At 40.9% G+C, this 27383-nt stretch overlaps 1 protein-coding gene across 7 annotated transcripts in view; it reads left to right on the forward strand.

Annotated features, from left to right (window-relative positions):
• Positions 1–27383, forward strand: part of LOC134344445 (sickle tail protein-like) — a 706462-nt gene that overhangs the window by 417603 nt on the left and 261476 nt on the right. The window lies entirely within an intron of this gene.

Here is a 27383-nt window from a genome sequence, read left to right on the forward strand (position 1 = left end):
TTTAAACTTGTATGTTTTTAAAAAGACCGATTTAAGTTACCTTTTCATAGCTTATTGATTCTCAGAGTACATGCCTCTGCATCTGCTTTTACCAACTCTTGCCTTAGTCCTCTCTTCCTCTCTGAGGTGGATTATTTTCTGGAATATGGATTTGTTGTGTTAATTTTTTGAAGTTTTTCTTTGCATATGCTGTCTGCAGGATAATTAGCAACCTTGAAATTTTCATTTTCATTCAAAAAGAAGCAAAAAAAAAGAATAAAGGATTGCAAACAATGAGATAGCTCCTTTGACATCTCTTTCAGAAATTCTCAAAGTACTTTTCAGCCAAGCAAGTATTTTTGAAGTGCATTCACATTGTGATGTTGAAAATTTATGCCGCAGAAAGATTCCTGATAATGAACTTGCAATCTGTATGGAAATGTAAATTTAAGAATGATTATTGGGCAGAACATCAGTAATAAAACTCCCTTGTGAGTAGTTTTGAAATCAATTCATTATTTCCACAAGAATTGAGATACAGTGAAAAGCTTTTGTTTGCATGTAATCCGGACAGATCATTTCATATATCGGTACATCATTCAAAACAGTGCTAGGGTCTGTTTTCATGTTCACTTCACAGAGCAGATGGGTTCTTGAGTTGAAGCAAAAAAAACTGTTGGAGGAACTGAGTCACTTGAACAGCATCTGTGAAGGGAGAGGGATGGTTAAAGTTTTGGGTTGAGACACTGCACCAGGAATTTTAATCAGGTAGAAAGATGATCAACCCAAAACATCAATCATCCCTCTGCCTCCACAGGTATTACTCGACCATCTTAGTTCTTCCAGCAGTTTGTACTTTTGCTCCACATTGCATCATCTGCAGTCTCTTTTGTCACTAAGTTTTTGATTTAATGTCTTATTCAAACGATGACATCCCCTACAGAATTTGTCACCCTCAGTACTACACCAGAACGTCCTTCTTGAATATTGTACTTAAACCTCCAATGTATGTGAGCCCAAAACTTGTAGATTCAGAGGCAAAGTGCTTGGGTTTGAGCTGCACAATGGTATTTATCTTCCATTCTACTTTTTCAGTAGTCTCTTTGGATCATCTGACTTCTGCATACGTTCCTCTTGTCACTGACCAATGCTAGGCAATGAGAGTAAACTAACATCGAGCATCAAAAGTGGGCAGATTTGAGACATTATGTTGCATCTGTACAAGTAATAAGTGAGATCACCCTTGCAGCACAGTGTGTAGATCTGCTCGCCCAGCTAAAGAAAGAATGTCATTAAACTGGAAAGGGTACAGAAAGGATTCATAATAATGTCACCAGCAGGGCTTGAGTTATGAGGATGGGTAGGTTGGCACTTTCTTTCCCTGGACCATGGGAGGCAGAGGGCTGACCTTATGAAGGTATGTACAATTACGAGGCGATAAGGTGGATGGGCACAAGTTGGAGAGACTAACACTAAAGGAAATAGATTTAAGGTGAGAGGGGAAATATTTTAAAAAGGACCATAGGGTAACTTTTCCGCAGAGAGGGTGGAACAGGGAACAAGATGACAAAAGAAGGCATAGAGGTGGGTACAACTGTTATGTTTAAAAAAAACATTTTGACAGGCACTTGGATAGAAAAGGTTTAAGGATATAGGCCAAGTGGAGACAAATGGGACTAGCTGAGGCAGACATCTTGGTCAGCATAGATCAGTCATGCTGAAGAGTTTCCATGATATGTAACTCTTTATATTGTAAATGTTATCAATGTAATGAACAATTGATTGTCCGATTTTATTGAATTCCTTGTTTTCTATGGCTTTTTACAGCACTTATATGGACGTAAATGACTTCACATTTTTATGAATGTGGCTTATAACTAGTTAAATTAGAAGTAAACCTCTGTGTATACCCAACCTGGTTCTCCCGGAAAATGGTGGGCAAAGAGATGAGAAACAAGGGTGGGGTGGAGCAGCAAATCCAAATGTTGAAGCACAAAATAAAAGTTGTGGTTTATTTCTGGAGTTCCAGGGTATGCTCTGAATAATTTTAGGCTCCTTCATGCTTGGTAGATTTCGAGTGCTTGAAGATAACAGAGACAATAGTGAAGTGAAATTTGGATTTGCAACAGAATAGCCAGTTGTACATTTCCAAAATCTATGTCCATTTCAAACTAAAGCAAGCCTCCCACTATGTCAGCTCAGCTTTCTCCGCACTGAACTACCCAGCAGTGTATCCCATTGAAACATGGGCACCCCTGCTCCACTGATCTTCCTCTTCATACTCTTCTCCCACTTCCCTTCTGCTTAACTTGGCTCTCTTTGTTCCTCAAGCAGATTTGTCTGGCTCTCATCTTCCAACCTCTTTTCAATCTCTTTATCCACACTTCCATTCAAACAAGCAGTCCTTTTCTACTAACTGCTAGGTAATATTGCAGTAGATTAGCATTTCCAGATACTTTCCTGTTTCCTACACAAAGCATAATTCTCTGCTTCTCTTCTGTTTTTCTGCCCTTCATTAACATTCGTTTCCCTTTCTTGTTTATTCCAATACAGCTTCCACTTAGCAGGAATTGATTCACTCTGATGCATAAAACAGGTTGGTGTTCTTGCAAGATTTCCTACTTAAAGGCCCCTGAGTAACTCCAGCAACAATAGGAGCTGGGCAAGGGAAGAGGATCCTTATCTCTACTAGTGAACTTTGTTATCACCAATTACTGACCCAAGGACTGAGCTACTAAGGTCATAGAGTAACACAATGTGGATACAGCCCCTTCAGCTGATCAAGGTGCCCACCGAATCTACTGCCATTTGGCCCATATCCCTTTAAACCTTTCTTATTCATGTACTGTAGATACCCAAGTGTGTTTTAAATGTTCTTTTTTTTATCAAAGTCTGTCTGCATGAAGTGATAACTTGTATGAATTTTTATAAGATTTGTGATATAACCTTCATTTTGACTGTAGCTTGGGATCAAATGCTTTTGCATTAAATTGGATTTAATATTAAATCTAATTCTATACATTATTAATAATATGAAATGTTTCCATTACCAACAAGAATGCTGATCAACCAAGTTCCATTCCTGCTCTCCCTACTAACTGAAAATGAGTGGATTTTGCTTCTAAACTATTCTTTTAAAACCAGGTTGTCATTTCTAAAACAAAACACTGTTGATCTCTCTCTCCTGGCAAGTTTGCCCTTTATCTCCAAAGCCCCCAAATGTGCTGCGGCTTCCCAATCTGCATCAATCAGTGCTCCAAATTTATACCTCTCCAATCAGGCTTTTGCCTTTTCTGGATCACTGACCACAAAGGACATACTGCGTGACTGCAATCACATAGCACTCTCTCTCCTGGTATCCCTTACATAATGGCAAAATGGGGCACGTGCAGTGAAATCCTGTTGAAATACTCTGATTGTCACTGCCTATTGTTCATGATTCCTGATCAGTCTAGCTGATAGTTCTTCAAGTATCATGTCATGTCTAGTATAATCCATTTAAACATAACTACTCCACATCTACTTGAGTGGCATGGTTTGCTATACAGTAATGTCAATTTGAAATTTTGGTCTTTTTCCACTGAGATACTTCTGCAATTTTGGGGTAGACTTAACTATTATTTGCCAAGAAAACATGCTTAATTTGTAATTAATAGCCTTCAGTGGTGTTTGTGTGAACAAAAGTATTTTTGTTCCGGATATTAATTTTTCAGACAGTTTAAGCAACATCTTTCTCCCTCTCTCCTGTCCTGCTGAGCAATGTAATTACAGGGTAGGAACTAGTTTCATTTTTATTTAGGAATGCTCATTTATGAGAAAAATGATTAATCACACAAAATATAAACAATAGGTTCTTTTTACTGGGGGCCAGTTTTGACGGGTGGGAAGGAAGGCCCTGAGGGAGCTCAACATGAAAACCAAACTGTTTTTATTCCTGGCCCAAAGTTAAGTAACTTTGGGCATCCTCCCACTGCAATCCAGCAGAAGTGGTGATGTAGTCAGCAGGAAGTCTTGATTGGAAGACACCTTAAAAACCCAGGGAAGAAGTTCTTTGTATAAAGTTAGCTTGGGCAAAGGATTGAGGTGTGACAAAGGATAAGAAGGGTGGAGAGACACGACTACTGGCAGAGTTCGGTTTCCGTTTATTCTGGCCCATAATTTCTTTCGAGGTTGACTCTTCAGTGGTAGTTACAATGCAGATGCAGCTCTGATGAAGAATTGCCATGGACTAAATGGAGCACAAAGGGTTACTATAAAGCACAGAGAACCCAGCATCTGATTCTTTGGAAATTCTGATGGTCTGGCATCTGGTTCACTCACAGAACTGGAATGAGAGCTGGAGTTAAGTCCAGAACACCCAGGTGTATGAAATAACTTTCATAAGTTGGATAACTTTGATGGATAACTTTGTGGCTGGCTGGGGTTCAGAATCAGAATCAGTTTGTTATTACTAAAATATGTTGTAATTTTTAATATTCTTACAGCAGCAGTGCAGTGCAAGACATAAAACTTCTTAAAGGTTACAGAAAGTAAATAAATAGTGAGGTGCTGTTCATGGGTTCATGGACCATTCAGGAATCTAAGAAGCTGTTCTTAAAACATTGAGTGTGAGTCTTCAGGCTCCCAGACCACCTTGCTGATGGTAGAGATGAGAAGAGGATGTATCTGGATGGTGATGGAGGCCACGTTTCTGAGGCACTGCTTCCTCCATGGCAAGGAGGGCTGTGTCCATCATGGAACTGGCTGAGTCTACAACCCGATGCAATCTCTTCTGGTCCTGCGTAGGAAGCTTCCAGAAAGTCCTTGATAAATCTAGTCAGAATGCTCTCCAGCGCAGATCTGTAGAAATTTGCTTTAATCTTTGGTGGCATCCTAAATGTCTTGAAACTCCTACTGAATCTCCTTTCGGTAAGCACTAAAACTAAATAGTCATAGCAACAGCACAAATCTTAAGACAGATGGGAATGGTTGTGCAGAACTTCACTACTGAGTTCATAAGAGGGTGATGACTTTACCACCTTCATGGTTGCATCAATATGATGAGCCAGGGATAGATCCTCGGAGATGTTGATGCCCAAGAATTTGAAGGGCTCACCTTTTCCATTGCTGACCCCCTAATGAGGACAAGTGTTTATTCTCCTGACTTCCTCTTCCTGAACTCCACAATCACCTCCTTGTCTTACTGACGATGAGTGAGAGGTTGTTTTCATGACGCCACTTAACCAGCTGATTGATCTGACCCTTGCACCTCTCCTCATCACCAGGGTGTTCACTTATTTCCTGGTCCATTTTAAACGCACAGAGTTTACAGAAAAAATATTGTGACATTGAATATCAGATAAAAACAGTGAAATAAAAATGTGCTCTAGGTATTAATAGGAGTAACGTCCAGTTGTCCAGGAAAACCGCTAGTGAAACAGAGGTTGAAAAGGGACTGGATTATTAGAGATTTACTATGCCTCATTTGCTGCAGATGGAACCTTATTTCACTGCCTACTGAGCAAACAGAAGCTTGCAGCTATTCTGTGTATAACTTACTCGATAGGAAACAGAAACTGATAATAACTTGGTCGATTGGTTTATTATTGTCAATATAACAAGATATAGTGAACATTTCTGTTGCATACCATTGGTGCAGGTCAGTTCATTGCCTGAAGGAGAAGACAAAATTTTTCATGCATTAAGTGCTGACTCTGTAAATGATGTACACCAGCTCTTTCTTTCAAAAAAAAGGTGTATTAGTGCATGTCCTTCTATTTTTCTCTAAATTCAAAAAGTTTAACTCTCAACCACATTTATTTACTCAAATTTCCAGTTAACCATGACTGTAGTTAGTCATGAAACTTGTAACTGTTTGTGCATGTCCGTCGGAAATGGTGAAGGGATAACGAAGCAGTGGTGTAAGATTGTTGCTCCTGGAAGCAAGCATGACTGTGCAGGTGTGTACCATCAATTGCCAATAACAAATTCTAGTCATTGTGGGTGTGTTTGTAACATTATAGAATCTAACTGTGAAGGGGGTATGTGAATTACCCCATAAATTATGCTTTTGAAGAAATTGTTTTTTTTTAAATTCAGGGACATCTCACAACTTAAATTATTGAAGACTCCATTCTCCTGAAAACTTCAGAATTCATTTCGGCCAATTGTTCAACATATCTGGGTTTGGTTTCTCCTTCTCTTCTCCCCTGCCCGTCACCTCCCTATGGTTCCTGTCCTCCCTCCCATTTTTCTATGTACCACTATCCTCTCCTATTAGAGTCCTCCTTTACCTCTTCCACCTACCCCATCCCAGCTTCTTACTTCATCCTTCCTCCACCACAGGCCCACCTTCCTCCTCACTGGGTCTCATCACCTGCCAGCTTTTACTACTTTTTCTGACTTCTGCCCCTTCTTTTCTCATCCTGATGAAAGATCTCAGACCAAAAAGTCAACTGTTTACTCCCCTCCATAGATGCTGCATGATTTGCCGAGTCCCTCCAGCACTTTGTGTGCTTTATTCAAGATATGAAACTCCTTTAATGTACGTACTATTGTTGGAATGCATTGAACTCTGTTGAGTGGGGCCTGAGCCAGATCTGTAGGTTAGGTTCCCATTGGAGTCCATTGGGAGTTGTACCCACACCAAAACTAAACATTCTTCAAACTGTTTTGGTGAGCGTAGATTTGGAAATTGTACTTTGCCCTGCCCCATTCCTGTCTTTTAGAAAGTATCAATTCTGATCCAATGATGTATTTAATCAGTTTTGAGATGGAAGTTTTATTTTCTTCAGCCAGTCAGCAAGGCAAAGTCAATGTCCTCTTATGAGTTCAGTGGTGAATTTCTGCACAGCCATCCCATCTGCCCTGAGATTTGTGTTCTTGCTAGAACCTTTTTGTTTTTATGCTTACCGAAATCAGAATCAGGTTTATTATCACTGGCATATGATGTGAAATTTGTTAACTTAGCACCAGCAGTTCAATGCAAGACATAATATAGAAGAGAAAAAAAATAACAAATAAAATAAAAAAAGTAAGTAAATCAATTACCATATACGTATATTGAATAGGTTAAAAACAGGCAAAAATCGGAAACACTGTATATTTTAAAAAAAAGTGAGGTGGTGTCCAAGGGTTCAATGTCCATTTAGGAATCGGATGGCAGAGGGGAAGAAGCTGTTCCTGAATTGCTGAGTGTGTGCCTTCAGGCTTCTGTACCTCCTACTTGATGGTATCAGTGGGAAAGGGGTATGCCCTGGCTGCTGGAGGTCCTTAATAATGGACGCTGCCTTTCTGAGACACCGCTCGCTAAAGATATCCTGGGTACTTTGTAGGCTAGTACCCAAGATGGAGCTGACTAGATTTACAACCTTCTGCAGCTTCTTTTGGCCCAGTGCAGTAGCCCCTCCATACCAGACAGTGATGCAGCCTGTCAGAATGCTCTCCATGGTACAACTATAGAAGTTTTTGAGTGTATTTGTTGACATGCCAAATCTCTTCAAACTCCTGATGAAGTATAACTGCTGCCTTGCTTTCTTTATAACTACATTGATATGTTGGGACCAGGTTAGATCCTCAGAGATCTTGACACCCAGGAACCTGAAACTGTTCACTCTCTCCACTTCTGATCCCTCTATGAGGATTGGTATGTGTTCCTTCGTCTTGCCCTTCCTGAAGTTCAATATCAGCTCTTTCATCTTACTGATGTTGAGTGCCAGGTTGTTGCTGCAGCACCACTCTAGTTGGTATATCTCACTCTGTATGCCTTCTCATCACCACCTGAGATTCTACCAATAATCGTCAGTAAATTTATAGATGGTATTTGAGCTATGCCTTGCCACACAGCCATGGGTATACAGACAGTAGAGCAGTGGGCTAAGCTCACACCCCTGAGGTGCACCAGTGCTGATCGTCAGCAAGGAGATATTATCACCAATCCGCACAGATTGTGGTCTTCCGGTTAGGAAGTCAAGGATCCAGTTGCAGATGGAGGTACAGAGGCCCAGGTTTTGCAACTTCTCAATCAGGATTGTGGGAATGATGGTATTAAATGCTGAGCTATAGTGGATGAACAGCATCCTGACATAGGTGTTTGTGTTGTCCAGGTGGTCTAAAGCCATGTAGAGAGCCACTGAGACTGCGTCTGCCATTGACCTATTGTGGCGAAAGGCAGATTGCTATGGGTCCAGGTCCATGCTGAGGCAAAGGTTCAGTCTAGCCATGACCAACCTCTCAAATCATTTCATCACTGTCGATGTGAGTGCTATGTGATAATCGTTAAGGCAGTTCACATTATTCTTCTTGGGCACTGGTATAATTGTTGCTATTTCCAAAAATCTTTTTTACTGGAAGTTATTGGGTAAACCCTGACACTTTGCTACAGAACATTCAGATGGAATAGCAAACATTTGATCAAAGTCACCCATTTAGTTATCTGAAAAAGGTGTTTCGATAATTATCATGGTTACAGCTTCATTTACTGCAGACGCTTTGCAGCAGTTCCTAATGCATTAAATGAGTGGAAACAATAAGCTGGTAGAGGAACTCAGTGGGTCAGACAGCCTCCGCAGAGGAAAATGGGCAGTTGATATTTGAGAGCATTCATCGGGACTGGTCCGTTGAGATTAAACAAGTGATGGGTTAAAAATAATATTCATTCAGTGGATGCCACATGAATCTTGCAGATTTAGTTTGCCATATCTGGTGGTGTCTGAAATGGTGGAGACAAATACAAAAGAAGCATTTAAGATGCTCCTTACATAGGCATATGAATATGCAGGGAATGGAGGGATATTAATATTGTGTAGACAAAAGGGGTTAGTTTAGGCATTTAATTACCAGTTAGTTTGGCACAAGATTATAGCTGAAGGGCCTGTCCCTGTGCTGAGCTCTTTTGTTCGCAATGTTGGAAGGGTGACACTCCATTGCATTGCAACAAGGAAGCAATGTAAATTTGGGATCAGAAAAGGATTACTTGGAAACAATAGGGAAGAACATTTATCCCAGATCTCAAAGTCAGGGTCATTGATGCATGCCGTGATTGAAAAAAGACACATGTGCATTTTTGTTGCTGACTTTGATTATTCCATCTATTTTGAAACCACTGAATGCTCATTATCCAGGACAATATTGGGATTTATTGTAGCAACAAGTTTGACAAGTTCTTCCAAAATGTTTATTGTACAAGCTCAAGGAATGTTGTTCTGAGAGCAATCTTCAATGCCCAATGATGTTCTTTTGGTTAGAATCCAACTATTGCAGTCCGTGGAAAAGCTCAAAGTAAATTTATTGTGAAAATACATTAATGTAACTATATAATAAACTGGGACTCATTTTCTTGCACATGTTCATAGTAAATACAAAGAAACACAACAGAATCAGTTGAAACTGCACACAACAAAGATGGCCAATGTGCAAAAGACAACAAATTACACAAATAAGTAAGTAATAAATATTGTGAACATGAATTGTAGAGTTCTTGAAAGTGTGTCTATAGTTTCTGGAATTAGTTCATTGTTGGGGTGATTGAAGTTATCCACTCTGGTTTAAGAGCCTCATGTTTGAGGGGTAGTAACAGTTCCTGAGTTTGCTGGTGTGGGACTTAAGGATCTTGTACCACCTTCCTGATGGCAGTGGTGAGAAGAGACCTGGTTAGTTGGGGTACCTGATGACGGATTCTGCTTTCCCATGACATCGTTTTGTGTAGATGTGTTCAATGGTTGTGAGGGCTTTACCATGGTGGACTTGGCAGTATCCAGTACTTTTTGTAGAATTTTCCATTCAAGGATGTCAGTGTTTCCATATAAGGCTGTGATTCAGCTAGTCAATATACTCTCCACCTCACATCTATAAGAAGTTTATCAAAATTTTAGATGTCTTGCTGAATCTCGGTAAACTCCTAAAGAAGCAGAGGCGAAGCTGTGCTTTCTTCATATTTGCACTTGCATGCTGGGCCCAGGGCAGATCCTCTGAAATAACACTGAGGAAATTAAAGTTGTTGACCTGCTCCACCTCTCATCTTCTGATGAGGACTGGCTCATGGACCTCTGGTTTCCAAGTCAATAATCAGCTCCTTGGTCTTGCTGACACTGAGTGAGAGGTTGTTGTTGTGGCACCACTCAGTCAGATTGTCAGTCTCCCTCCTCTATGCTGATTCATCACCACCTTTGATTCGGTGTACAGCAAACAGAATAAGAATTGTTTCATCAGCAAACTTGAAAGTGGCACTGGAGGAGCCGTGCTTAGCCACACAGTCATAAGTGTAAAGGAGGGGAGGGAAGGATAAATTACTGCTTCTATTCCAGCTTTAGGTTAGTGTTCACACTTCACGATGGGATGTGAATATTAAAAATAGGGCCCTAAAAATAAAAGGAGCAGGTGGTTCTCTGACATGTCTCAAGTCAGTAAATTCTTACCACCATTGGTAATGGTGCTTCTTAGTAATTATGCCAGGAAGATTGTCATTTTTCTCTGTATCCATGATAAAGACATGATACAGTGCCTATAAAAAGTATTCACCCCCCCCCCCTTGGAAGTTTTCATCTTTTATTGTTTTACGACATTGAATCACATTGGATTTAAGATTTCAATTGGCTTTTTTTCTACACTGTTCAACAGAAAGACTCTTTCGTGTCAAAGTGATCTAAATTAATTACAAATATAAAACACAAAATAATTGATTGCATAAGTATTCGCCCCCTACAAGTCAGTATTTAGTAGATGCACCTTTGGCAGTAATTACAGCCTTGAGTCTGTGTGGATCAGTCTCTATCAGTTTGCACATCTGGTTATTGCAATCTTTCCCCGTTCTTCTTTACTAAAAATGCTCAAGCTCTGTCAGATTCCAGGAGGATCGTGAATGAACAGCCCTTTTCAAGTCCAGCCACAAATTCTCAATTGGATTGAGGTCTGGACTTTGATCGGCCACTCCAGAACATTAACTTTGTTGTTTTTATGTCATTTCTGTATAGCTTTGGCTTATGCTTGGGGTCATTGTCTTGGGGGAAAACAAATCTCCTAAGTTGCAATTCTCTTGCAGATTGCACCAGGTTTTCCTCTAGGATTTCCATACATTTTGCTGCATTCATTTAACCTTCTGCCTTCACAAGCCTTCCAGGGCCTGTTATAGTGAAACATCCCCACAGCATGATGCAGCCGCCACCATGCTTCATGGTAGGGATGGCATGTTTTTGATGATGTGGGGTGTTTGGCTTATGCCAAACCTAGCATTTAGTCTGATGGCGAAAAAGCTTAATTTTGGTTTCATTGGACCATAGAAGCTTCTCTCAGCTGATTTCAGAGTCTCCCACATGCCTTCTAGCAAACTCTAGCCAAGATTTTATGTGAGTTTTTTTTTCAACACTGGCTTTCTCTTTGCCACTCTCCCATAAAACTATGAGTGGTGAAGCACCCAGACAACAGTTGTTGTATGCAGTCTCTCCCATCTCAGCCACTGAAGCTTGTAACTCCTCCGGAGTTGTCATAGGTCTCTTGGTGGCCTCCCTCACTAGTTCACTTCTTGCATGGTCACTCTGTTTTTGAGGATGGCCTGCTCTAGGCAGATTTACAGCTGTGCCATATTCTTTCCATTTCTCGATGATTGGCTTAACTGTACTCCAAGGGATATTCAGTGAGTTGGAATTTTTCTTGTATCTATCTCTTGCCATGCTTTTCAATAACCTTTTTGCAGAGCTGCTTGGAGTGTTCTTTTGTCTTCATAGTGTAGTTTTTGCCAGACTATTGACTAACCAGCAGTTGGACCTTCCAGGTACAGATGTATTTTTACTACAAACAATTGGAACACCTTGACTGCACACAGATCTCCGTTTAACTAATTTTGTGACTTCTAAAACCAGTGATGATTTGGTGTGTCATATTAAAGGGGGTGAATACTTACATAATCAATTATTTTGTGTTTTATATTTGTAATTAATTTAGATCACTTTGTCGAGATCTATTTTCACTTTGGCACAAAAGAGTCTTTTTCTGTTGATCGGTGTCAAAGAAGCCAGATTAAAACCACTGGGATTCAATGTTGTAAAACAATAAAACATGAAAACTTCCAAGGAGGGTGAATACTTTTTAAAGGAACTGTAAATGCGTGTTTAATGTCCAGTTACTTTGTGCAGTTTCAGCTGATAAGTCAGCTGTTCCATCACACCCATCTTTAGTGTATGATTCCTTGGCTACTTAATCCCTTGGCATTGGTGTTGGGTTCCAGTTTGTACTGCCAACTGCCACAAGCTGTTGTTATTCATCAACCCAGCTACATGCCAGTTTACCTAGTTTATTGGTATTTTGGGCAGATAAGGTTAATATTTGGGAAGCATGTAAAGTTGCCATTATCATTCATATTCACATTGTTAATACTACTGTGCTTCATGTAAAAACTGGGATTTTGCCTTTATTCCAATGGTATCTGTGCAAACTTAAAGCAAGCTGCATTAACTGTTCTTAATGAATAGCGAATTGGATATAAAGCAAAGAGGAGGCATCAGGAAAGATGTGGTCAGATTTTGTCAAAATGCCAGGACCAGTGGCTGGTCGCAGTCTGGAATTTACTGCTTTAAGAGGTGCTGGAGACAGAAACTTCGACAACAATGAAGAAGTATGCTTGAGGAGCATCTGAATCACTTTGGCACTTATGGCACAGTTCAGTGTCTAATAAATGGGATTGGTGTAGATGGGTTCTTGATGGTTGGCATGGACATGGTGGGGCGAAGGACGTGTTTCTCTTCTATATGACTCCGAATTTGACTAAATGTTCCTATTTTGACTAAATGTTTTGTGATAAACTGCATGGAGTGTCCTTGCTTGTATTGATATACATGGTTTGAAAAAAAATAGTTTGTCAGCTGTACCCATCATTAGCCTTCAAAGATTATTCTTTCCCTGTTTCAGTAAACACACATTATGTGCCCAGGCTCTGTTTCATTCCTCAAGTTAAAAGCTGTGCAAGCAGCACTCTGTGAATCAGATAAGTAATAGGAAAGGTTCTGAGCTTCATTTTGTTGCTGATGAAATTTCACTGGAATGTGAACGTAATATAACTAATGCAACCTTGTTATGAGAAATAAACATGGGGGAAAAAAGACCTTTCCAATGGCAGACTTTTTGGTAGAAGATTAATTTCAGAATATTATAAATTGCATGTGCTAAAACAGGTTGATGTTAAACCTTAACCTTGCATATCCAGCTAAGAAGCTTGAGATTCATGGTGACTTGGACTTTTGGATTCTTACTTGGTTTATATATAGAAGACAGAGGGTAGTGGTCAATGGACCTTATTCTTACTCTTGTTCCCTGGGATCCTACCGGTACCTCTGCTATCTGTGATGCATGTAATATAAATGACTTGGATGAAAATGTGGATGATTGGGTTAGTATGTTTGCAGATGACACATAGTTTAGTGGTGTTGTGGATAGTGTAGAAAATAGCCAAAGGATACAGCAAGATATAGATCAGATGCAGTAAGTGTGGAGAAATGGCGGATGGAATTTAATTCAACCAAGTGGGATTTGTTGCACTTTTAGTAATCAAATGTGAAGGGGCAATATACAGTTCGTGGCAGGACCCTTAACAGCATTAATATGCAAAAGGATCTTGGAGTCTTAGCTTACTAAAAGTGGTCACACAAGTTGATAGGATGTTAAAGAAGGATATGGCATACTTGCCTTTATAAGTCAAGACATTGCACTTGAAGAGTCAGCAAGTTATGTTGTAGTTTTATAAAACCTGGGTAAGTCTATATTTAGAGTATTTCACTCAGTTCCGGTCAACGCATTATGACAAGGATGTGAAGACTTTAGAGCAGGCTGCTTGGATTATTGAGCATGTGCTTGTAAAGAGAGATTGGACAAACTAGGTCTGTTTTCTCTCAAGCAGCGGAGGCTGAGGGGAGACCTGATAGAAGTTTAAAAAATCATGAAAGGCGGAGATTGACAGTACCTTTCCCCTAGAGTCAACATGCCTAATTATGCAGGGCATGAATTTAAGGCAAGAGAGGCTAGATTCAAAGAAGATTTGTGGGACAAAATGTTTACACACTGAAGTGGTGGGCATCTGGAATTGAGCTGCCATGGATGGTGGTGGAGGGAGATAGGATAGAGGTGTTGTTCTGGCCTCTAGAGGTTAAGTTTGTTTTGTATGGACATAACCCCTGTACATAAGCTGCTTTTTGACACCATCTCCTGTGCGGATTAATTGGGATTCAAGTTTGAAGTACACAGTGGGAAGACATCCATCTCTATCCTCTCTTTGTTTGCCCTTGAAAGAGCAGTAACTTTTTACAAGTCAGATCTCATTAACAACCCTGAATAAAGCTTCTGTCTCAGTTGATTTTTGAGAAAATGTCTAACTCACTGCAGGGGCAGTAAAGGTATTTAAAGGGCTCTTAGAAAGACATGAATACAGAGAGATAAGGATTATATGCACACAGAACAGTTTAATTTAATTAGGATTTACTAGTTTAGTTGAGTACAGTGTTGAAGAACCTGTTTCTGTGCTGTGTTCAATTACAACTAAGATTGCATCTACTGAGGTAGAGGGAGAAACTTGTTTTACATGGCATTCAATTCATTACAACAGTGCATTGAGGTAATACAAGTGAAAATGATAACAGAGTAGAATAAAATGGTGCAGGTACAGTAGACAATAAGATGAAAGGTCATAGTAAGAGTTCACCTTATTGTATTAGGGAACTGTTCAGTTGTCTTAAAACAGCAGGATGGAAGCCATTTTTGAGCCTGATGGTGAGGGGCAGGAGTAGAAGAGAGAATGAGCAGGTTGGTGGGGGTTTTGATTATGTTGGCTTCTTTACTGAGGCAGCAAGCAGTGTGGATAGAGTCCATGGAGAGGAGGCTATGTCCACAATTATCTGCACTTTCTTGTAGTCACAGGCAAGGCAGTAATTATGCATCTGGATAGCACGCTTTCTGTGGCACATCTGTATAGAAGTCAAAGGGGACTTTCCAATTTCCCTAAGCCTCGTGAGGAAGTAGAGATTTCTTGGCTGTGACATCAATGTTGTCGGATGAGGAAATGCTGCTGGTGATGTTCACTCCTATGAACTTAAAGCTCTCACCCCTCTTGACCAGCACCATTGATGTGAGCAGGAACATGTCCCCCTTTCTGAACTCAGTGACTAGCTCTTTTGCTTTGTTGAGGTTGAGGAAAAGGTTGTTATCAGAGCACTTTGTTATTTGGCTCTCTATCACCTTTCTCCTCTCCAACTCTTCATTAGTTGAGACTGGGCTCACTGTGGAGGTGTCATTTGCAACTTGTAGGTGAAGTTGCAGCAGAATCTGGCCACACCATCATGAATGTTCAGGAAGTAGAGTAGGATGCAGCCTTGTGGGACACTAGTGTTGATAATCATGGTGGAGGTGTTGCCAGACATCCCACCCTGCAAAAACTCATTTCAGGGAGGTAGCACCATCAATTTGCGGGAGACTTCCGGGAGAGGTGGGATGTCTGCAATAGAGTAGCTCCTTAGCAGCTAGCCAGCCAGTTTAAATAACGTTAGCTATGCTAATGAACGAATGACACCTGTTAAACTCACCTCAACATGTCTTTTACAGTCTTAACCCACCATGGGCAATAGAAAATTCACTGTTGCAAACAGTGCAGCGAGCAACACTGTCATTATTTTTGACCCCTATTAGGCAGGGGTACACTTTAGTGTAGTCTGGGGTGACGTACGTTTCATATTTTCTTTTTTTGGAACACTCTCGCTCTTGCGCTCTCTCTCTCTCTCGTGGTCGCTCACTCGCGCTTTCTCGCTCTTGCGCTCGCTCTCTCGCTCTTTCTCGCGCTTTCTCTCACGCTTGCTCTCAAAAAAAATCAATTTCCGGGACATTGTATATAATTTGCGGGCATCAGGGAGCCACTATTAATATGCGGGAGATTCCTGGAACTTCCGGGAGAGGTGGGATGTCTGTGTTGCTGTCTGTTATTATGGAATGTGGACTGTTGGCCAGGAAGTCAAGGATCCAGCAGCAAAGGGAGATGTTGAGTGGCAGGTTGAGGAATTTGGAGATGAGTTTGCTTGGAATTATAGTACTGGCAGAGCTGTAGTCAATAAGGAATAGTCTAATCTGGATGACTTCACTGTCCAGATGCTCCAGAAATGAGGGTTGTGACATCTGCTGTAGACCTGCATCAGTGGTAGGTGAAATGCAATGGGTTGAGACTGCCTGGGATATCAAAGTTAATGTGTGCATTGACCAGCCTCTCAAAGAACTTCAAGTTGGCAGATGTCAGAGCCAACAGATGGTAGTCATTGCCGAACATTATGTATTTTTTTTCCTAGGTGCCAAGATGATAGTAGTCTTCTGAAAGCAAGTGGGAATCTCAGGCTGAAGCAGAAGAGTTTAAATACATTTGCAAATACCCCCACCAGCTGATCTGTACAGGATTTAAGGACACAGCTTTGGACACTGTCCAGAATAGATACTTTCTGTGGAGTCACTCTCGGGAATACTGATGTTATTCCGCAACAGTGGCCGTGGTTTTGGCTTCATTACAGGCTGTTCAATGCCCTTCTGTTCAAAATGTGGACAGAATGTGTTAAGCTCATCGTGAAGAGATGCATCATTGTGGCAATTCTTTCCGACTTTGTAGCCCTGCAACAACTGATGGCTGGTCTGGGACTTGACTTTGATTGATGTCCCGTAGCCTCCCTTATAGCTTCATGGAGGCCATGTCTTGATTTCCTCTAAAGCATGTGTAGTTTCTTCCACATCCAATTCAGAATGTTGTTGAATACTTTTCAACAATATAGATTGTTGTAATGTAGGAAGCATGTACCAAATTCTGCACAACAAACGCAAACAACAGTACAAAATAAACAGTTATCAGTTTTAATAACAGAGTGAGGGATGAGTATTAGACTGACAACCAGAAAAAATTTTCCTCCTCTTGAAAAAATAATACCATTGAGAGAAAGCAGGATCTCCCAGTGGCCACACATTTTAATTCCACATCCCATTCCCATTCTGATATGTCTATCCACGGCCTCCTCTACTGTAAAGATGAAGCCACACTCAGGTTGGAGGAACAACACCTTATATTCCTTCTGTGTAGCCTCCAACCTGATGGCATGAACATTGACTTCTCTAACTTCCGCTAATGCCCCACCTCCCCCTCGTAACCCATCCGTTATTTATTTATATACACATATTCTTTCTCTCTCTCTCTCCTTTTTCTCCCACTGGCCCTCTGACTATACCCCTTGCCCATCCTCTGGGTTTTTTCCCCCTCCCCCCTTTCCTTCTCCCTGGACCTCCTGTCCCATGATCCTCTCATATCCCTTTTGCCAATCACCTGTCCAGCTCTTGGCTCCATCCCTCCCCCTTCTGTCTTCTCCTATCATTTTGGATCTCCCCCTCCCCCTCCCACTTTCAAATCTCTTACTAGCTCTTCCTTCAGTTAGTCCTGACGAAGGGTCTTGGCCTGAAACGTCGACTGTACCTCTTCCTAGAGATGCTGCCTGGCCTGCTGCGTTCACCAGCAACTTTGATGTGTGTTGCTTGAATTTCCAGCATCAGCAGAATTCCTCTTGTTTACCATTGAGTATTTATTGCCAATCAAAAAAATTAAAATTGGAATCTCCATTTTAATCTATCTCTGTACGTCAGTGGTTTTCCAATCTACAAATGTAGTTTGTTTCGCACAAATTATTTGAGTAGGATTTGAACGTGGATCTGCCAGCACTAAGAATGCTGCCAAATAAGTTATGGTTGGAATGTAGAAATAATTATAACTGACACAGAGTGTTAAAGGGTGTCTGTTTTCCACTGACCTATAAAACTTCCTGAAGATCAAATGCCCAAGAATTGTTGTTCTTAGTTGGGCTTTAAAATTACCCCATTTATCCAGAATAATGCCAGCTGCCTTCCTTTGATGTTTAATTGTGGAAGGCCTTCTACAATGCAACTTGTTTACAAATAAAGTTTACCTCTGTGTTGCTGGTTCTTGCCTTCCTGATAACATATCATTCAGAAATACAGTGCAACAGCATACTCGATAAAATTACTTTACTGTGATTAATGATGAGAAATACAGGTTTTCATTTGCAAGCCTGTGTGTATTATTTATTTACAATGCAAGGGCCAAATGATGTTTCCAGACTATTTCAATCATTCTTGATTCAAGGTGTAACCATTTGGAAAATGTATTTTTTAACATAATGCCAGCTGTTAGCACTGGAGCCCCATCTGTTACTCATAAAAGAGTACAATGCTCTCATGTTAATTTATCAACAAGAAGCATTAATTTTTGCTAAATTGTAAAATTGTAGAAAAAGAAAGTTGCTTATTTAAGAGTGCCTCTTAAGCACAGGAGAAATGTACAGATGCTGGAAATAGAGAGCAACTTTATAACAGGTCAGGCAGCATCTTTGGAGAAGAATAAACAGTTGATGTCATGGGGCAAGACTATTAATCAGGGCTGGAGGGGAAGGGGGAAGAAGCCAGAATAAGAAGGTGGTGGAGGGGAAGGAGTACAAAATGCCAAGTGATGGTTGAGACCAGGTGAAGAGGAAACGTTGGTGAGGAAGCAGGATGAAGTAAGAAGCTGGGAGGTGATAGGCTGAAGAAGTAAAGGGCTGAAAATCGAGGAATCAGGTAGGAGAGGACAGTGGATAATGGAAAAAAGGGAAGGAGAAAGGGCAACAGATGAAGGTGATGTGCAGGTGAGAAGAAGAGAAGGGGTAAGAGAGGAGCCAGAATGGGGAATGGAAAGAAGGGGGAGGGGGTGCTCGTCCTTTGTTTTATACGTTTGTACTTCAGATTGTTCAGAAGTAACTGAGGTAGCCTACTATTAGTATCATTGAAGAAGATTTCTCTTTACTGCTGTAGAGAATCACAGACTCACAACAGGGATAAGTACAGAGGAAGTAAACTCTGTGTAGATAAGTGGCAAATCATTAGTATCTTCAAGCAGGATCTGCACAAAAAATAAAATTAATCTATCATGTGAAATATGGAAGTGGCAATTTACATCAAAGTTGCTGGCAAACTTAATTAGTTGCAAAAAAAAGATTTGTGTAGTCAAAGACTTGAACTTCATATGGTTCAGAAACAACTTTGAAGAAGCTGATCTGACATCTCACTTGTGTCTCTGATCTGATTTCAGTTATACTGTACTCTATATGGTTAATTTGTAACTAACCTCTATGTATCCCTAGTTGGCAGCAACACCTGTGACCTGAAAAGCAATTTATATGTAAACATACAAGGAATTAGTCTGATGATACAAAGATGAACACAGGCCTCAGTTGGTCAGGGTCATCCATCGATATTATATCCTGACTGTCTAGATATGCAAGCCAGGACAGTACAATATGGAGAGTAAGCTGTTGCCCATGTAGCAAACTTCCCACTTTCCACAGAACTGATGATTCCAAAGGAACAACAGAGACTATAGTGTTTGGCACCAGCAGCATTGCAGGGGTTGTCAGTCAGCGTTGAACTGAATGTAGAACTGCGTTAGAGACTCCAGCTCCAGATTTTTTTTCCTTGGGGCTTACTCCCAAAACCTTCCCCATAAATGGGTATAGCCACAAGGCAGTGGAAGTTTAAGATCAGAGTTTTCCTTCTCCTCGGTGAGCTGTCAACCACGGCTGACAAGCCCCGTCTGCTTGAAGTGACTGTGGTTTTAAGGCACCAGTAACCTGCCTTTGCCCCTTCTCCTGCAGAAGATTAGTCTATCATGTGAAACAGTTCCACTGGGCTTGCTAGCTAAGTCACCTGGGAAGACCAGGAGCTGGGCTTGGTTGTCAGAGGTTATTTGAGATGCATGCTATTGAGAGCATTTAGTAGGTAGTGGGAGCTTATCCCCATTACCACCCTGGCCATGACAACATGAAGGAAACAATAAGTACAAAGATAGGTGGGAAATCAAGCTATGAAGATGCTGAGTCTGGCACTGTGACTCAGAAAAGAAGGGAGGTGAAGAGGACTGCAGTAGTGATATGAGATTCCATAGACAGAGCAATAGAGATGAGATTCTGTGAATGCGATATAGACACCTGAATGGTATGTTGCTGTCCAGCTACCAGGGTCAGGGATGTCTCGGATTGGGTCCATCACATTCTAAAGGGGGAAGGTGAGCAGCCAGAAGTCTTGACACCAATGACATAGGCAGGAAAGATGAGGTGTTCCTGAAGAGAGATTTTGGGATGCTCGGTAGAAAGTTGAAAAGCAGGACCTACAGGGCAGTAATGTCTGGATTGCTGCCTGTTTCGCATGCCAGTGAGGGTAGGAATAGGATGGTTTGTGGCTGAGGAAGTGGTGCAGGGGCAGGGGTTCAGATTTCTGGATCATTGTGATCTCTTCTGGGGAAGGTAAGACCTAGACAAAAGGGATGGGTTACATCTGAACCCAAGGGGTACCAATATCCTTGTGGGCAGGTTTGCTCGAGCTGTTTGGGAGGGTTTAAACTAACTTGGCAGGGATTGGATGGGAACCAGAGTGATAGGGCTGAGGGATGGGGTAGTTTTGGCAGTTTATATTCAGACTGCTAGCAAGGAGAGGCTGATGATGGGGCAAAATTGCAGTCAACAGTATGTTGCAATGTCAAAGGGGGACAAAATTGAAATGGGTGATGAATACTGAAGGTGTTGTATTTGAAAGCACACAGAATAAGTTAGATGAACTTGTAGCACAGTTACAGAATCACATGTATTATAGAATTACATGTATGACATTGTGGGCTCAGTGAATGGTGGCTGGAAGATGATTATAGCAGGGAGCATAACGGATTTTTTTTAGTGCAATGACTCCCCTTAGCATTAATTATTGACTTATTACTTATGCATGTGCATTGATTTGTTGCTTTCTCTGCAAAGTAACTGTACAAGTTAACTTCACCTCCGAGTGTATGTCTTTATTTACTTGACATGCCATTGTACAGACACAACAAATTGGCCAAGAGTACAAGTCTGAATATCAATGAGTATCAGCAACCTCACAGACAGTTACGACATGACAGAACTCAGAGGTAAGGAGAGAGGCAGCAAGAGGAAGGAATGAACTAGTGCAGAGAAGGCAGTCATGCTTGCTAGCACAGGGATGTGTGAGTGACAGTGCATGGTACTCAGTGAGAGATGCACAACCAGCAAAACCAAAGTGAAAATAACATGATGATTGCCTTAGCTGGGAAAGTTAATAAATTTGATCGTGCTAATGAGTACTGAGAATTGTATATTGAGAAGGTTGAACTGTGTTGTATTGCTAACAGTATGGATGAGGGAAAGAAAGTCTCCACTTTCTTAATGGGTGCTAAGATGTACAGTTTCTTATGCAACTTAGTAACTCTTGAAAAGCCAGTAAGCAAAATGTTCAACAAAAGTGTTATAATTTTATAAAATCGCTTGAGCCCAAAACCAATAGTATTAGCTGAGTGATTTAAATTTCACAAATTGAACCAAAGGATGAAAGTATTTCTGGATACATTGCAAAACTCCGCAAACTTTCCCAATACTGTGACTTTGGAGATGGGTTTTCTGATGCATTAAAAGATAGGTTTGTATGTGGCATGCATAGTCAAAGCATTCAAAAGAGACTACTGTCAGAAAGAGACCTAACCTTAGAATGGGCATTGACCATTGCAATGCCAATGGAGACAGCAGCAAAGGATGCTTCCAATCCTGCCAAAGGATGATGGCCTGTGATGATCCACAGGCAGCTGTGTTGGAATCGCCTCTGTTTATGTTATATATCAATGATTTTGACGATGGAATTGTTGGCTTTGTGGCCATGTTTGGGGACAATATGAATACAGGTGGAGGGGCAGGTAGTGTTGTGGGCAGGGGCTACAGAAGGACTTCGAACAGGAGAATGGGCAAAGAAGTGGCAGATGGAATATAATGTCAGGACAAGTATGGTCATGGACTTTGGTAGAAGAAATAAAAGCATAGATTATTTTCTTAATGGAGAAAAAGTTCAGAAATCTGAGGGACAAAGGAATTTGGGAGTCCTTATGCAGAATTCCCTAAAGGTTAATTTGTAGGTTGAGTTGGTGGTGAGGAAGGCAAATGCAATGTTAGCATTCATTTTGTGAGGACTAGAATGTAAAAGCAAGGATATGATGTTGAGGCTGCATAAAGGACTGGTGAGGCCTCACGGCCTCACTGTGAGCAGTTTAGGGCCCCTTATCTAAGAAAGGATATGCTGTCAGTGAGGGTTTAAAGGAAGTTCATGAAGGAGGCTGGGATTGAAAGGCTTATCACATGATGAGTTCTGGGACCGTACTCACTGAAATTCAGAAGAATGAGGGGTGACCTCATTGAAACCTCTCGAATGTTGAAAGGCCTTAATAAAGTGGATGTGGAGAGGGTGTTTTCTATGGCGGGGGGGTGGGGGGAGAAGTAAACCAGCCTCAGAATAGAGGACATCTTTTTGAAACAGAGATGAGGAGGAATTTCTTTAGCCAGACAGTGGTGAATCAGTGGAATGCGTTGCCTGAGGTGGCTGGGGAGGCCAAGTCATTGGGTATATTTAAGGCAGAGGCTGATAGATTCTTGTTTGGTCAGGGTATGAAGAGTACATGCAGAAAACAGCAGACTGGGGCTGAGAAGAAAATGATGAAATGGCAGAGCAGACTCGATGGACCAAATGGCCTAATCCTGCTCCTGTATCTTATGGTTGTATGGTTTTATAAGATATAGGTAGGTAGGAACAACTTTACTCAGAGAGTGGTAGCTGTGTGGAACGAGCTTCCAGCAGAAGTGGTAGAGGCAGGTTCGATGTTGTCGTTTAAAGTTAAATTGGACAGCTAGATGGACAGGAAAGGAATGGAGGGTTATGGGCTGAGTGCAGGTCAGTGGGACGAGGTGAGAGTAAGAGCTTGGTAGGGACTAGGGGGGCCGAGATGGCCTGTTTCCATGGCTGTAATTGTTATATGGTTAATTCAGTGGGAAAACAACTGCCAACTGAAGTATAATATGAGAAAAAGCAAATTTGTCCATTTTGACAGCAAAAATAAAAAAAAGGCATGTTACCTAAAGGGTGAGAGATTGCAGCGAGATTAGTTTATTCTAATGCATAATTCAGAAGATGCAGCGGAAGTGAGTATTAGGAAAGCTAATGATGCTCTTGCTCATTGTTAGATAAATTGAATACAAAAGGGAGGACTCTGTGGCATTGGAGTATTGGCAACAATTTTCATCCTCTTATTTCAGGAAGGATATTAATAGTTTGGAAATAGTTGAATGGTTTACTGGGACTTGTGTCTGGAATGGATGAAATTCCTTATCAGGAAAGGCTGAACAAATTATAAAATAAAATTAGCTTCTTTTGTCATCTGTGCATTGAAGGATTGAAGCATGCAGTGAAATGTGCCCTTTCACAAAAATGACCAGCACAGTCTGGGATTGTGCTGGAGGCAGTCCGCAAGTGTCAACAGTCTTCAAGTGCCCACAAGTAACTAGCCCTAACCCTAACCGTATGTCTTCGGAATGTTGGAGGAAACCCATACAGTTACGTTAATGTTGTCTTTCCCAGGTGGAAGTTAGCTGTTGATGGAGGGATGTAGAGAGGATTTTTCCAATAATAAGTGTCTAGGACCAGAGAGCATGGACTCAGAAGGATATTGCTGTAGAATAGAGATGAAGAGGAATTTATTTCGCCAGAGGGTGGTGACTCTGTGGAATTCATGCCACAGACAGCTGTGGAAGCCAAGTCATTGAGTATATTAAAGCTGACGTTGATAGATTCTTGATTAGTATGAGCATCAAAGATTACGGGGAGAAGGCAATAGAAAATGTTGAGAAGGATATACTGTATATAAGCCATGTGGTACAGCAGACTCAAGGGGCTGAATGGCCTAGCTCTACTGTTTTGTGTTATGGTCTAAAAAATTTAATCCCTAGGAAATGCTGTTCTTCCTGTCTGAAGAGCCAGGGCACTCTGTTGTCCTTTACTCAATTGACTTCATTTCCATGTGCTCAATGTTTCTTTTATGGTATAAAAATGTAAATTGCTGAATTTAATTTGGCCTAATTCTACTCTTATGTCATACGGCCTTATTAGTACATGATGAGGGAAATATAAACTTCGATAGAAGTGGAGTTTTTTTTAGGTCTGTTGAAGAACCTCACGGCGGAGGGGGAGAAAGCTGTTGTTGACTGTGAGGTTTGTGTCTACAGTGTCCTGAGCCAATTTCCAGATGGAACCAATGAATGGCTGGATGGTGGGGCATTTGGTAAGGAAGCATTCTGATGAAAAAGTATGTATATTTGAGTTAACTAAAGCCCACTGAAATTCAACTCTTGCTCCCGGGCCCTGCAGGTCAATAGGTTTTCCCATCTACTGTGAGGCAGTTACATGGGTGAGACTAAAGCCAGCACCAGCTTTCGATATAGCTGAGCTCTGCCCATTGTATTTCAGCTCCTCAGTTCGAAAAGATAATCATCCTTCTCCTCTGCGGAGATGTGTGCTACCCTTAGCAGCGTCACTGAGCATCAGCAAGAACTGCAGTGGAGCAGGCAGGTTCAGTCCCTCTGTCGGCAGAAGTAATCCCTGCATGTAGAGTGGTTCATGTTCGTGGAGTTGTAGAAAGAGTCACAGCTTCAGTGGGAATTTACTGAGTATGAGGCCACAGCAGAGAAATTCCACATCCGGCAGCTTAGTCCTTTGTGTCAGAGGTGTGAATTGAGAAGTTGAAGGAACAAAACTCATTTTTTTCCCCATAGAGAGCTGATAATTGAAAAGTTCAATTGGAATGGAATACAGTAAGGGAACTTCCAGCCAGTTTTCTGTAGCAAAAATCAAGGCTGTGTATAATTCGAAATTCTGGTGCTTGGGATTAACAGAACTCTTTGCACTTTGGGTAGAAGAGAGTCATCTGTTCTGCAGATATCTGTCACTTCCATCTTCATGTGTTACAGTAACATGGGCACAGCTCTGTTTAGAATGACTGATGTTTTAATTGAACCAGCGCATAAAAAGCAAAGTGTAGTTTAATAAGGGATTTTCATTTTCTGTTAATTCTGGTATCAGGAAAAGTGAAAGCTCTAATATAGTTGTTGTAGATTCATAATCGCCTAACTATCTGCAGTTTAGTTCATAAATTATTTATTCATTCCACAGCCATGCTGCACCAGACCAAGATATGTTGATGTGTGACTGACAAGTATATTTCTGTTCCTTTCAACATGGTTGGTGAGAGGGACCAAGGCATCTTGATGTGTAACTGACAAGTGATATTAAGTATATTTCTGTTCCTTCAGCATGAGGATGATGGAGATGACACAGCAATTTAAAAAAAACTTCAGTGAATTTGAGCTCACCACTACAGCGTTCATTTCTGCCAGTGAAGGACAGAAATGAACTTCTTACATTTTTGATCAAGGTAGTTAAACCCAGAGAAAGAAGGGAAGCGTGATGAAAAATTACTTTTCTGAGCACGAGTAATTTTACGCCCATCCAAAAAATGATGTTGGTGGGTTATTTTTGATGCAGTGCAGTTGTTTGTAGTTCAAGGATATCCTGACAAAAATAGAATCTGCAGAAGTAGAGAGCCAATTTGCTTGAAAAGGTGGATTAACATCTTAGATATTACTGTTCACTGGAAGTAATGTGTTTGAAACAATTTCTCCTTTGGTAATCTGTCTTTGTGCACTTCTCAATGCCAAAATTACTACTGTTTTGAATGAGCATGAAATTCTATACTGAATGTTTTTCTGTGCAGGAGGAATATGGGAATATTATGAGACATTTTGCAAGTTATGACTCTGGGTTGGGGTGTCATCCAATAGAATTATACTATTAAGCATAGAAACTTGATTTGTCTCCTTCCATTCTTCCTAATTAGGCTTGTCTGTCTTTTAGAAGTTTGTTGTTGATTCAACATGTCACCAGAAGCTTTGACAAACTTGATTGATGCACAGTGAAGTATATCCGAACTGGTTGTATTACGGCTTGTATAGAAAATTTAATGCCCAGGAATGAAAAAAGGCAACAGAAACTGGTTGGACACCATCACAGACAAAGTCCTTCCCACCATTGAATATATTTGCATGGAGTGCTGCCACAAGAAAGCAGTGTTCATTGTCAAAGACACCACCATCCCAGCCACGCTCTTTTCTCATTATTACCATCGGGTACGAGGTACAGAAGTTTTAGTTCCCATGCCACCAGATTCATGAACAGTTATTACCCTAAGGCTCCTGAGTTGGCAGAATAACTTCAATCGCCACTACCCTGAACTGACTCTATGACCTACAGACTCACTTTCAAAGACTCCTTTCAATTCATGTTATCAGTATTATATTTTTTATTTGCACAGCTTGTCTTCTTTTGTACATTGGTATTTTGTCAGTCTTTGTCTATGTATAGTTTTTTTTATAAACACTATTTTTCCTATAGAAGTGCCTGCAGGAAAATGAATTTCAAGGTAGTGTATGGTAACATAAGTTTAAGTTTACTTCTAATTCAACTGTACATGAATAGAGTCAAATGAAACAGCATTCCTCTGAGGCTGAGGTGCACATAGCACAATTAGCTAAAATGGTTATAAATTCAGGAAAACAAAGAAAAAAATAATTTAGCCCAAGTCACTGAGTGGCATGACTACACATTGTCCTTGTCCAACTTGTTCTTCTACCCAGTGAACACCAGAGGGCAGCACTAACAAGAGGGGCCAACTCTCAACCCAGGTCCAGATTCCAGCGCGCCCAGTGGAGGCCCCTGCTCTCTTCTGCACCATCTCGGTTCTCCTCTCCAGGCAATTGCAATGGGCTGCTGCGTCTCAGGCAACTCCGCAGCCTAGGCCTCTCCACAACTGAGGCAACACAGCTCTCCTGCTGTCGGTCACAACAATGAGCCAGAGAACCAGACTTGCAGTATACTATGTACATTATCAATATCCAACAGTGGGTGAGACATTGGGCTTGAAATGGAATGAGGTAAAATTTGCATAATTGTAATTATGTATTGTAAATCTGGCCAATGCAATAGATTTAAGGAGACTGAAGCTGTAAAGCACTTCTGGACTCCTAACTGTACACACATCTCAGCTTTCAAAGCTATAAGCTCAGTACTTGTGCCCAGAGATGAAGGTATGTTGGTGACGTATACTGTTAAGAAAGTGGTGACAAAATCAGTACAGATTGATTCAAACAGTAATGTTAGCAATGCGACCTTATCAGAAAGAAACTGAAATTTCTTACGCACCCATTTATAGCTTACCTTTTGAATGCAGAATTTCTGACAGGCAGAATACATAATCAGTCAAAACCAGCAATTAGTTGGTGTGGCTGTTTTCAGTTCTCACAAACGCTTGCACAAAGTACCACAACACACTTCTGAAGTAGAGTGCAATGTGGTGTTCAGCTGTGGATTTGCAGAATTATTTCCTCTGTATGACAGCTGTGATGCTTCACTCCCAGATGAGCAAAATGCCTTTTATGCACACTTTGAAA

Source organism: Mobula hypostoma, chromosome 3 (assembly GCF_963921235.1).
Source record: "Mobula hypostoma chromosome 3, sMobHyp1.1, whole genome shotgun sequence".
NCBI lineage: Eukaryota > Metazoa > Chordata > Chondrichthyes > Myliobatiformes > Myliobatidae > Mobula > Mobula hypostoma.